The 13,724-nt window shown below is 43.4% G+C and overlaps 1 protein-coding gene across 2 annotated transcripts in view; it reads right to left on the reverse strand.

The window, feature by feature from the left end:
• Positions 1-208: 208 nt before the first annotated feature.
• The window catches only part of IGSF5 (immunoglobulin superfamily member 5), a 74,041-nt gene continuing 60,525 nt past the window's right edge, over positions 209-13,724 (reverse strand). The window contains exons 12-13 of one of the 2 annotated variants that reach the window (XR_006584780.1): positions 4,686-4,758; positions 209-1,844 (exon numbers count right to left, since the gene is read on the reverse strand). The gene's annotated coding sequence lies outside the window, so the exon portion shown is untranslated. Of the gene's footprint in view, positions 1,871-4,685; positions 4,759-13,724 lie in introns of both variants that reach the window. The other variant, XR_006584779.1, reaches the window with a different exon arrangement.

Below are 13,724 nucleotides of genomic sequence, written 5' to 3' on the forward strand. Positions count from 1 at the left end.
CTTTGCATACTTTGGCTATTGTCGATAGTGCTGCTATAAACATGGGGGTGCATGTGCCCCTTCGAAACAGCATACCTGTATCCCGTGGATAAATACCTATTGGTGCAATTGCTGGGTCGTAGGGATGTTCTATTTTTAATTTTTTGAGGAACCTCCATACTGTTTTCCAGAGTGGCTGCACCAGTTTGCATTCCCACCAGCAGCGCAAAAGAAACACTCTTTCTCCGCATCCTCGCCAACATCTGTTGTTGCCTGAGTTGTTAATGTTATCCACTCTGACAGGTGTGAGGTGGTATCTCATTGTGGTTTTGATTACTTTACACCCCATCTAAACTGCATCTTTCTTGAACTCTCTCTTCCAGTATTTATCAGTTTGTAGTTGTGTATTTAATTGTCTAAGGTGTGTCAAGGTGTGTCACCTCAACTAGACTGGAAGCTCCATGGGGTTGGGGGATCATGCTCCTGGTCTGCCCTCAAGTACCCAAGACAAACATCCTCTGAATGAATAAATGAATGAATGAATACCTGAATACATGGCTTTCAAGTAGCAATCTTATCAGAGAACACTCCTCCTTGCCTGGGAAACAATGACTTGGAAATTATACTACCATCTACGTGTACTTTTATTTAACCAAATGGGTAGTCTCAACACTCTGGCTTCCTGTAAATTCAGCCATTCATCCAGCTAATGTTCTCTGAGCCCTATCATGTCCTAAGCACTACGGCAGGAGCTCGGGATACAGAGACGAACAGGATGAAAACAAATGCGTGAACACATCAGTCAAATGAAAGCCTGCAATGACTGTTTCTTTTCAAGGACCAGCACATTGAAGCTTTTGTTCTTAAACATAATATTTTTTAAAGAGAAATTATAAACTTAGGAGTAAAAAAAGAGGTGGCAACCTTAACTCACCAGAATCCAGGCCCAGAAGGGGACAGACTCTCTGGCTTCATTCCCTGAATCACTAAAGTTTTCTCTCCTCCAAGCAACAGACATTAAGAGAGACCCCCAAATTTGAGGAGACCCAAATAGAGACCTCAGCAACCAAATAGCAAATGGGCTTAATCTATAATGCCAACTCTTACTGACTGATGGCCATGGGTTGGGAAGCCACCACGGACTAAGTGGGTAAAAGCCACCATCAACTGGTGATGTCTGCCATAAGCACCATATGCCATTTTTGTCAGTCTTGCCCCAGGAGGTGGATTTACTACAAGGCTGAGGTGGAGAAGATCAGAGCAGTATTTTTATGACCCTGCCTAAGCACAATATTGGTCATCCAGTAGGTGTTCAAGAAAAATTTAATTAGAATGACTCATCTCCACTATTCGCTACTCGTGACTTTATGAACTTATACCCCACCTTTGTACCAGTCTGTAGCTGAAGAGCCCATAGGAAAGCGATGAGTTTAGGGTGGAGACGTTGCAAATAGCCTTTGTTCTGGTTCTAATTTATGATTATTTGATAGAGTAACAGTCCCCTATGTCTTTGGACTCATGTGACAGAGCCCAAGACATTTCTAATTAGAGTAACGCCCAAGAACATTCCCTGCATTCGCACTGACCTACAGCCCTTGCACCTTCTCTTATAATTATTTGTCTATTCCTCTGCAAGATCTACAAAGACAGTAACAATTTCTAGTTCACTTTCATTTTGTCAACTGCAAGAACAGTGCCCACTATAGCAGGATCATATTAAACATTAAATAAATGAACTGAAAACCTTACGCCAAGAAGTCGAAAGTGTTGGCTCGACGACGACAACGTCTGGAAGTTTGCATCATGGCCAACACCTCAGTTTTTCCTGTCCTGCGGAGCGGTGAAGTCACGGGGGCAAGACATCGCTGAGTTGGAAAGGAAAGGATAAATTCTGTTCAATGTGAGGCAGAAAAGGCATTATGTGATAACTACTGCCTGTTATGTATTTTTTATCAAAAGTAGCAAATGTATCGTGGTGTTTAAATATATAAAAAAGTGGAGCGCCTGAGTGGCTCAGTTGGTTAAACGTCTGTTTCTTGGTTTTGGCTCAGGTCACGATTTCACGATTCGTGGGCTCAAACCCCATGTCGGGCTCTGCACTACAGGTGCAGAGCCTGCTTGGGATTCTCTCTCTCCCTCTCTCCCTGCCCCTCCCCTGCTCATCCTTGATAGATAGATAGATAGATAGATAGATAAATAAATAAATAAATAAATCTTTTTAAAAAATGATCAAAGAACTTGAATAGGCTTTTCTCCAAAGATGACACCCAAATGGCCAAAAAGCACATAAAAATGTGCTCAATATTACTAACCATTAGAGAAAAGCAAATCAAAATCATGAGATACCAGTTCACACCCATTAAGATGGTTATTATTTTAAAAAATCAGAAAATAACAAGATGCTCTTTATATATTCATATGGAAAGTTTTCCAAGATAAATAGTTGAGTGAAAAAAGAAAGGTATTAGCGAGGACGGGGAGAACTTGGAACCCCGGTGCGCTGTTGGCAAGAATGTAAAAGGCTGCAGCCACTGTGGAAACAGTATGAAGGATCCTCAAAAATTAAACATAGAGTTATCACCTGGTCCAACAACTCCACTTCTGAGTAGATACCCAACAGAACTGCAAGCAGGGACTCGAACACATATTTGTAACCCCATATTCATAGTGGCATTATTCATAAGAACCAAAAGATGGGAACAGGCCAAAAGTCTAATTCATGGATGAATGGATGAGCAAAACGTGGTCTCTACATACAGTGCAATATTTTTCAGCCTTAAAAAGGAAGGAAATTTTGACACACACTCCAACATAGAAAAACCTTGAGGGCATCCTGCTAATGAAATACAACAGATTAAAAGTTCAGCATCAAATGATGCCACTTGTATGAGGTGCCAAGAGTGGTCAAATTCAGAGACAGAAAGTACATTGGTGGTTTCCAGGGTCTGGAGGAGGGGAAGCAAAATCTTGGAAGCCATCTAAATGACCGTCATGACAGGGCCAGCCAAATAAATTATCATTTCAAGCAAACAATGGAAAATTTTGTAGCTATAAAAATGGATCAAGATGCTCTTTATATATTCATATGGAAAGTTTTCCAAGATAAATAATTGAGTGAAAAAAGCAAGATGCTAGGCAGAGCATATATAGGATGCTATGATTTGGTTTTAAATAGGGGGAGAATGTGCCCTTCAATTTCTTGTATACGCACAAAATTGTCCGGGAGGAATACACACGAAACTACTAAAACTGTTGCCCATGAAGAGAGCAAGTGGGAGCAGAGGAAGGAGGGGGTGCTTTTCACACATTCCCAGATTGATTTTCATGTGAGCACCATGGGCATGCACTGTCTGCTCACATAGACTGCTAGAAACTCCTTTTTAAAAGAAAAACATGTTTTCTATTTCTTATATTATTTTTTGAAATTTTATAGGAATTTTTACTTAAATTGAGCGTCTCATTGTGGCCAATTATCTAGTCACTCTGTATTCGTTTCCTGGGGCTACCGTAACAAATTACCACAAAGTAGATGGTTTATAAAAACAAAGACTTAGTCTCTCACAGTTCTGGAGGCCAGATGTCTAAAGTCAAAGCATCAACAGGGCCATGCTCTCTCTGAAGATTCTAGCAGAGCGTCCCTCCTCACCCCTTCCAGCTTCTGGACGTTGCTGGAAGTCCTTGGCAGCGCTTGGCTTATAACCGCATCATTCCCGTCTCTGCCTCTGTCTTCACACAGCTTTCTCCCCGTGCATCCACACCTCTGTGTTCAAATTCCCCCCTTTGTAAAGACACCAGTTATTTTGGATTTAGGGCCTATCCTAATGACCTCATCTTAACTTGAGTACATCTGTTTCCAAATAAGGTCACATTCACAGGTTCTAGATGGACATACATTCGGGGAGGAACCTATTAAACTAGGTGCATGCTCCAAAAGATTATGCTGGCATCTGAGTATGTTTATGGAATAGCCCTCCTTCTTGGCCACCTCATAAGGATCTCCTGTATTTCTCCCTCCCAAGAAGGTTGGGCTAGAGATCACCCAAAAGGAACACCTAGGTGACCTAAGAGTTGATACATCCACTCTTTCTATTATTATTTCCATCACCTTTTCTGATTCCAGTCCTGTGACAATGTTACTCATCAGTTTCAAGTATTTCTACTTCAACCAATACCCATGGGGAATATTTTAATAGCAATGTTAAACTAAAGGGTTTAGTTGAGAATAACGGTCACACTGTGACAAATTGTTGAGGGTATTTGCTAGGTTGTTAAATCAAGTATAAGATGCTAACCACAGATATAAGTACATGTTAGGTTCTTACGCCTGTTTTACGTCCCTAGGAAATAAACAATACCTCCCTAGCTGGGGAGAGCAGGCTAGTTTTGCAGTCCTGATCTTGTAAGCTGTGGATAATGATGTAATGTCTTATTCTTGGCTGCCCTGAGGATTTAACAGGCTCACTCTTCACTTTATTCAGCATCCAGTTGCTCTGTTACTGGGCTCTGCTGCTGTTGCCAGAAATGCTCATGGACTCACTTCTTCCTTATTCAACTCTTCCACTTCCTTTCATCCCTTGTACCTTCTGCAAGTGCAGCTCTAATTAACAAGCCCCTATTATGAGAAAGTAGTGACTGAGAAAACAGTGGTCACAACACAGGAAGTAGAGTCAGGCCACCCGAGATCAGATCTCACACATGTTACTTACCAGCACAGCAGCCTCACGCAAGTTACTGGACCTCTCTGAGCCTCAGTTTCCCAATCAGGCAAGGAAGGCCTCTCTGAAAAGGTGGCACAAATACAAGACCCGAATGACACGTATGAGAACAGTGTTCAATGCAGAGGAGCAACTAACACAAAGGCCCTGGAACTGAAACAAAATTGACCAACAGGGAAAGACAAAATAGGCCATGGAGTCTGCAGCATGGTATTGCAGTGTGCGTGCGCAGGGGCAGGTAAAGTAGGGGTAGGGGTGCCAACTGAAGTCATAATAATAGGGTAGAGCCAGATTAGTAGACCTTGGAGGAATTTTTTTTCCTAAAGTGTAATGAGGAGTTCTTGGATAGTTTTAACAAAAAAATAAATAAGATCTGATTTACATTTTTAAACACTTCATGCTATTTGGACTGGAACTAGACTAAAAACAAGGAGACCAGTAAAGAAGCTAGGGTAGTTATCGAGACAAGAGGTGATGGTGGCTTGGACCATGGTGGCAGCCATGGGGATGTACCAGCTGGATGAGTTGGGGAAGTGTATTATGGAAGTAGACTGGCAGGACTTCCTAATGGATTTGGATGTTGCAATAATGCAAAAAGTTGAGTCCAGAATGGCTTCTAAATTTTTTTTCCATTTTATAGTAGGTGTCACTAAAAGTTCTATTTGGGGATTTTTGGTTTGAGAATCATAGTAGACATCTAAACAGAGACGTCAAGGGGACAGTTGCATAAATGAAGCGAGAGCTCAAGGGAAAAGTCAGAAGTAAAAATAAATTTGGAAGTTATTAGCATAGGTATGGTATATCAAGGCATAGGACCATAATGAATCACCTAAGGAGAACATGTAAACAGAAAAAGAAAAGGGTCATGGATCAGGTTTCCCCAACATGAAATCTGGTAAAAACAATCAATAAAGAAAGCAATTTGAGGGGCGCCTGGGTGGCTCCGTCGGTTGAGCATCCAACTTCAGCTCAGGTCATGATCTCACAGTCCGTGAGTTCCAGCCCCTCATCAGGCTCTGTGCTGACAGCTCAGAGCCTGGAGCCTGCTTCACATTCTGTGTCTCCCTCTCTCTCTGCCCCTCCCCCGTTCATGCTCTGTCTCTCTCTGTCTCAAAAATAAATAAATATTAAAAAAAGAAAAGAAAGCAATTTGAGGGAGGAGGAAAATCAAGAGAATGAAGCAAAATGGGAGTGAAAGAAGAAAACGTTTCGGAAGAAGGAAGTGGTCAGTTGGGTCAAATGTGGCCAAGAGGGCCAGTGAGAGAAACCATGTGGCTCTCTTGAGTCTTAACAAGATGGCGATCATTGACTTTGACATGAACAGATTCCCTGCTGTCTTGGGAACAGAAGCTGGACTAAAGTCAAGAGAAGGGAGGAGGAAAGACTATCCATATAAAGTACAACAAAACCTTGGATTGCGAGTAACTTGTTCTGTGAGTGTTTTGCAAGACAAGCAAACATTTCTAATAAATTTAAACTTGATAAAGAGCGATGTCTTGCAATACGAGTAGTACGTGACACCAAACATCGCATGATCACAACTGAGCCAATGGTTCTTGAAATTCGTCTTGATATACAAGTGCTTTGGATTACAAGCATGTTTCCAGAACAAATTATGTTCACAAACCAAGGTTTTACTGTATTACTCTTAGCATAGAGCCTGGCACATAGTAAGCTCTAGGAAATGTCATCATGTATCATTATCCATTACAAGGCATCTCTCTGTGCAGCTCTACATGACTCTGTAGATTGCTACAGATGGAAATACGAAAGTCAACATGCACACCAAAATACAACTTCATCCAGGAAAGGAGTAACTTGACCAGGACAAAATTACTATTTTTTAATAGACAAGTAAAGGTTAAAAAAAAAAACTACAAGAAAATTTGTGATGTACACAAAGAAGCCTACAGAAGTTTGAGCCCTGCTGTGCCACTGGGTCTTGAAGCATAGGTGGAAGGAAGTGGATGATGAGACAAAGGAGTTCTGCTGGTTGTGTAGACCCAAGGGCTCACCTGCTGGAATTTCCTCCCTATGTGAAGGAGTTGTTCCATGAATAAATTGTGGTTTAAAAAAAAAAAAATCCCATGCCCTGATGTCTCAGCATTTCAGCGACGTCATCAGAAATGAGAGATGCTAGATGTGTGACTTAATTGGAAGGTCATGCTCAGTGACCTTTCCTGTAGGCTGTGACAGCATGGTACAGGCTCATTTGGTAAATAGGAGTGGGGGAGAACCTTCTTCCAGTCATCATTATGTTCAAAAACTCTGTGAGTTCAGCAGAAAACCAAAGGAGCAAGAAAAATGCTCTGACCTCTTGCACCTCCGAGCCCCAACACCCTTAGGCAGCAGCTGACTAAAACCCATCAAATGCTTTCCTGTTTGACTTTCCTCTTGGCTCTGATTCTGCTGTATTGGGATATGTGCAACATGCAAGCCCAATCCAGCACCATTGCCCTCCCTGGCCCTACAAAGACCCTTCACCTGGGGAGCCTGATGGCATGTTGGTCTGATAATGAATTAATTATGTATAACATTGAGAATATCTGTCTCCATTCCTTCTCCTAGCACTTAGGTATGGAAGAAATGGGTTATCAAATCAAAGACTCAGATACTGCCCTTCACTTATTCATTCAACAAAAAAATATTGAACCCTATTATATACCAGAAGCTACTCTAGCCAGTAATGCACAAAACAGCAATACACAAGGTAAACTTTTAGGGGCCCTCATGAAACTTATTTTCTAGTGACAGAGACAGGCAATTATTACCAAAGGAATGAGTCTGTAATATTTGTTTCAAGTACTAGTAAATGCTACCAAGAATAATACAGCAGGTGAAGGAATAGAGGTGGAGGAGTAGGATGGGAGACAATTATAAATATGGCTGACAGACAAGTCCTGCCCATGGTGGGTGCCATGTTAGCATGACCTGATGAAATGAGGGAGCCAATCTGGTGAATATCTGGGGGAAAAGCAAAGATTCAAGAAAAAGGACACCGCAAGGATAAAGCTCTGAGACAGTGATGAGCTTGGTGTATTGTAGAAATTGCAAGAAGACCAGTGAGTTTGGAGCAAAATGAGAAGGAAGGAGCCTAGAAGAATTCAAGATCATAAAGCTCTACAGGTGTCAGTCATGTAGAGCCTTGTGGACCTGGATTTTTTTTTTTTTAGTGGATTTTTTTCTAAATGTGTTGAGAGGCTTTTAGAGGAGCAGGAGAATGGCATGATCTGATTTATATATGAAAATATCACTTTGGTTGTCTTGTGGAGGAGAAGTGAATAGGAGACTATTGACAATGAGAACTGATGGTGCCTTCAACAGGGTGACAGTGATAGAGGCTGTATTAGTTTCCCATTGCTGCTGTGACAAGCACAATTAGTATCATACTTACCTCACACTTACTATTTAATAGCATCTTAGTATCTAATAACATTAACGTATGACCTTACAATTCTGCAGGTCAGAAGTCCAGAACAGTTTCACGATGCTAAAATCAAAGTGTTGGCAGGGTGGTGTTCCTCTTTGGAGGCTCCAGGGAAGAAGGTGTTTCCTGTTCCTTTGAGTTGTCAGAACGAGTTTCTTGTGGCTACAGAGCCAAGGTCCCTGTTTTCTTGCAGGCTGTATATGAGGGCTATCCCAGTTTCCAGAAGATGCCACATTTCTAGGCTAATGGACTCTTTTATCTTCAAAGCCTGCAGCAGCACTTGACTCCTACTCATGTCACATCTCTCTGACCTACCTTTCTGTCTTCCTCTTCCACTTTTAAGGACCCATGTGACCCAGATCATCTAGGATAAACTCCCCCCTAAGTCTGTGACCATATCTCATCGGCAAAGCCCCTGTTGCCATGTAAAGTGACATTCCTAGGTTCTGGAGATTACAGAATGGACATCTTTGGGGGACCACTATTCTGCCAATCACAGAAGCAGTGACAATGAGTGAATTCTAGATGTGTCTGAAGGATATTTCCAACAAGACACTGAATGGCAGATGTGAAGAAGAAAACCAAAGCCACCTGGCCAGACTATATAGGTGGCATCATTTACGGACACAGGGAGCAGTGAGGTAGGGGAGAAATCTAGTATTGGTATGTAGATTTGAGGAGTCTATTCAACAATCCAGTGAGATGCCAAGAATTGGATAAAAAGTCCAGCCTTCATGGGGAGGTCAAGGGTGAATATAAAATGAGGAACTATCAGCTTATGTATGGTTTTTAAAGTCATGAGACTAAGTGAAATATGAAGCCACCTAGGGATAGATTATAGATTAAGAATCTAAAACTCAGTCCAGGAGCTCCTGGGTGACTCAGTCGGTTAGCCTCCGACTTCGGCTCAGGTCATGATCTCGCAGTTCGTGAGTTCAAGCCCCTAATCAGGCTCTGTGCTGACAGCTCAGAGCCTGGAGCCTGCTTTGGATTCTTTGTCTCCCTCACTCTCTGCCCCTCCCCCACTCGCGCTCTGTCTCTCTTTCTCTCAAAAATAAATAAGCATTAAAAAAAAATTAAACAAAACTCAGTCCAGAGTGAACCAACATCTAGACATCACAGGAAGAAGAGAATCTTAAAGAACGAACAGAAAAACACAGAGGGAAAAGTTAATGAAAGGAGAAGTTAAGAATGGAGCTTCATGGAAACTGGATGGAGATTTCAAGGAGGAAGTGACCAAATGCCACCGATAGGTCATGGAGAGTGCCGAGTGTCCACTGGGTTTGACGAGATGGCAGTCATTGGTGGCCTTGATCAGCATGATCTTGGTGTAAAGGACAAAAGCTTGTTTGGAACTGGGAAGCAAGAAAGTGGGAACTGTGATTTGGAGAACTTTTAATGAAGACTGTTGCTATAAAGAACAGCAGATGAAGTGAGAAAGACCAGAGAGGGTGAGAAACCAAACAAGGACGATGCTCTGGCGCAGGGAATAGAGTGTGCTGGCTGATGGGAATGATTCAGGAGAGAAGGAAAAGCCAACAGTGCAGGGAGGCCACCTGACATGGCCAAAGGAGACAGGATCCAGGCACAACGGAGCAGCTAGTGCGGAAGAGCTATGTGAGGTTGTGTGACGAATTCAGAATGGGACCAGTTAGCACCACATGCTGCTGCTTGAAAGCAGGTGTGAAATAGCCAGAAATTTTACTGTAGCGAAGGCTGGAGTTTTGCCAAGCAATGTCAAGAGGGGCAAAGGAACTGTGTGTTGGCAATGGGGCGGTTAGTTATATTTAAGGACCCAGAACCTCAACCTGGGGGAAGGGGGGTGGGGGGAGGAGTAATGATAAGAGCAGAAGGAAGGCTCGTCCATTGGCGGTCCCAATGCAGACCAAAGCATCATGGGAGAAGAAGGACTGCAGCAAATAAAGATAAGGAAGAAGTGGGAAGTCTAAGAGGAATATGTTTAGAATTTAAATTTTGGAGGTGTGAGAAATGATCAAAGCAGTGGGTGGGGAGTGGAGTAGAGAAAAATGTGTGCACCGTGAGGAAATGAAGGACCCGAGAAGACCGAATGCGGTGGTTGGACATGAGTGTTGTTGTCCCAAGGATGCTGGAGCAGCGTTGAAGACAATGTTCTGCGTGCAGTAGCTATAGCTGTTTGTATCAGGCTGATGATGTGAGCTTCCAGAACAAGGACAGATTAATTAGTACTTCTAGTAACCACCCTCCTTCCTCACACCCCAATTCTTGCCCCTGGGGTAATACAGTGAGATACAATTAGAGCTACATCAGATGTCCCCCTACACACACTGTGGTCCACAAATAAAAGCATAAGTCTGGGTGGTTGTATAGGATGTCATAGCCCTCCTCCCCTTCTGCAAAAGGAAAATAAAACTTATCTCTTGTCTAAGAAAAACCAGAGTTGGACAGTAGTTGGTGTGGTAAAAACAGATTTTATTCAGACCTATTAAAATAGGGGAAAAGAGACTTCACTACAGACCAGGCTTAAAACTCTGATATGGCAAATGAAAATTATAGCCAAGGAGCAGGTGTGAGACAGTGGATAAAAAATTACTAAGAAGAGGGGCACCTAGGTGGTTCAGTCGGTTAAGTGTCCAACTTCAGCTTAGGTCATGATCTCACGGTTTGTGGGTTCAAGTCCCACAGCAGGTTCTTTGCTGACAGCTCAGAGCTTGGAGCCTGACTCAAATTCTGTGTCTCCCTCTCTCTCTGCCCTTTCCCACTTCTCTCTCTGTCTCTCAAAAATAAATAAACATTTAAAAAAAATTTTTTTTAATTACTAAGGGGTGCCTGGGTGGCTCAGTTGGTTGAGCGGCCGACTTCGACTCAGGTCATGATCTCCCGGTTCAGGGGTTCAAACCCTTCGTCGGGCTCTGTGCTGACAGCTCGGAGCCTGGAGCTCGCTTCAGATTCTGTGTCTCCCTCTCTCTCTGCCCTTTCCCTGCTCTCACTCTGTCTCTCTCTCTCAAAAAAAAAATAATAATAATAAACATTAAAAAAACTTTAATAAAATGAAAATGAAAATTACTAAGAGGAGACACCAGGGGTAAAGGGGACTCTGGCAAAATGGACTTAACAGGACTGTTGTTGAAAGCAGGCCAGGTGGGGCGCCTGGGTGGCGCAGTCGGTTAAGCGTCCGACTTCAGCCAGGTCACGATCTCTCGGCCCGTGAGTTCGAGCCCCGCGTCGGGCTCTGGGCTGATGGCTCAGAGCCTGGAGCCTGTTTCTGATTCTGTGTCTCCCTTTCTCTCTGCCCCTCCCCCGTTCATGCTCTGTCTCTCTCTGTCCCCAAAATAAATAAATGTTGAAAAATTTAAAAAAAAAAAAAAAAAAAAAGAAAGCAGGCCAGGTGATCAGACCCCACATGGGCAGAGAGGGGAGGATGAGGAACTTGACCCGAAACCCAGGGTGGGGGCTGCTGGTAACTGACGAGGCAGCGTTCTTGCTAAAACCAGATCTTGCAAGGAAGTACACAGCCGGTCTAGGAGAAGGTTCAGGAGCCTGACTAAAGTTTGGTCAAGCAAAGAATCTTTATCACTCTCTCTAGTGTAAATAAATTCTCCTTGGAAAGAATCCTGGCTTCTCACCCTTTGGAATGTAAATAAATTACTCTAAGAGGAAGAGATTAGTGTCTCCAGCTTCATAACCTAGGGAGGGCCCTGGGTCTCATCCCCACCTTGAACTGTAAACATACACTTCCAGGGAGGCGAATCTTTCCGGAAAGTTCTCCCTGTCTACTCACACTTCAACTTCCAAGGCTTATTTTTTTAGCCCAGGCCCCGAGTTTAATAAAATTTTCTCAGAACGTTCTCACTATGCAGAAACATGAATGTGTGTGTGTGTGTGTGTGTGTGTATTTTTTTTTGTCTACAGTTCCCCAGATAAAAATAATGAAGGGAGCATCCAATTTTCAATGAACAAGAAGCAACCAGAAGATGAGCTGAGGACTGTAACACGACAATCTGGTGTGATGGCTGATTGTACGTGTCACTGGACACCCCGATATTCGGTTAAACCTTTTTCCAGGTGTGTGTGAGGGGGTTTCAGGATGAGATTATCATGTGGATCAGCAGGCTGAGTAAAGTGCAATGGCCTCTCCCACTAGGGTGGGCCATATCCAACCTGTTGAGGATTCAGATAGAATAAAAGGCAGAATAAGAAAGAGTCTTTTCTCTCTGCCTCACTGTTCTTAAAATGCGGCATTAGTGTTCTGCTTTCAGACTCAGATTCAGACAGGAGCTCACACAAATTGGCTGTCCTGGTTCTCACATCCTTGAACTCGGAATAGAACTACACCCCCCAGCTCCCTGTGTCTTCACTTGCCCATGACAGGTCTTGGACTCCTCCATAATCGTGTGAACCAGTTGCTTATAGTAAATATATATACAGTATATCCTATATACATTACAATATGACATAATAATACTTTCTATTATTAGAAGTGGGTTCTGTTTCTCTGGGAAATCCAGACTGATAGATATGGTAACAGCAGTTACCTGACAAGGCCAGAATTTTTGAGGAAAGCAAGAAGAAAATGGTGGGGAGAAGGCCATTCGCGGCAGAAAGGATGCCCAACCCCGTCCTGGACCTGTGCTCCAGGGGGAATTAGAGAAGAAACAGCCAACACTCAAGAGGACTACAGTGTCCTTAGGGGAGACTACAGTGTCCACCCCCTCCTTGGGGGAGTGTCCTTCCCATTCTGAGAAAGAAGGAAACTTTCTGAGAAGAGCTTGAAGGTCCAGGAGACTTGGCTGGTGACAGACCAGACTGCAGAGGACATGGTGGAACGTCCTGAGGGGTGGCAGACCAAGTCCTCTCAAGAGATATAGAGAACCTTACGGGACACAAGTCAGGATGGGAAAAAGACACCAAAAACCCGTTCTGGTGGAGACTGAGCCAAAGAGAGATGTACGTACAGACTGATGAGATTATTTCTGATAATCTTTCAGGAGAAAGTAGGTAAACAGCTCTCATTTCATCCTTGGGAAGGAAGGCTGGGGGAGGGGAGGTCTCGCCAGGGCTGCTGTGTCCTGTGCACCCCTCCCCTTAAATGCTGCAGTGAGACGCGTGCCCGAGACGGGCAGCATCCCCTGCAGAAATTGCTGACTGTGCACTCGGCCGTTGCCCAAAATGTGTGCTCTTCTCCAGAAAACGGGCTCGGTGTACCATTGGCCATAGCTCCATCTCTGAGTCGTCTCTGGGGCCCCAGGCTAGCCATGGATGCTCTCTCATCACTATCTCTTCCTAAACGTAAGCATCCTTGAACTCCATTTCTCCAAAAGAACTCATTACTGCCGGAAAACAGCAGCAAAATCTCGCAGCCACCCTTCCCTACACATGAGCACCCTCACATACCCTACCCTAACACATAGCCACACTCACGACCTTGCCACTTGGTAATCAGGCTAATCACTTGCTTTCTTAAACGTTCAATTAACAGTTCACAGTTGACCTGACATTATTTAGTCTCTCCCCCAGTGATGTTTTTTAAGCTTTTAAGAAGGCACACATCACAGCTTTATATCACAGTGTCATAGGCGGATAGATGTTAGCATTTTTATCCTGACGATGAAATAGAAAGTCAA

Source organism: Felis catus, chromosome C2, assembly GCF_018350175.1.
Source record: "Felis catus isolate Fca126 chromosome C2, F.catus_Fca126_mat1.0, whole genome shotgun sequence".
In the NCBI taxonomy this organism is placed as follows: domain Eukaryota; kingdom Metazoa; phylum Chordata; class Mammalia; order Carnivora; family Felidae; genus Felis; species Felis catus.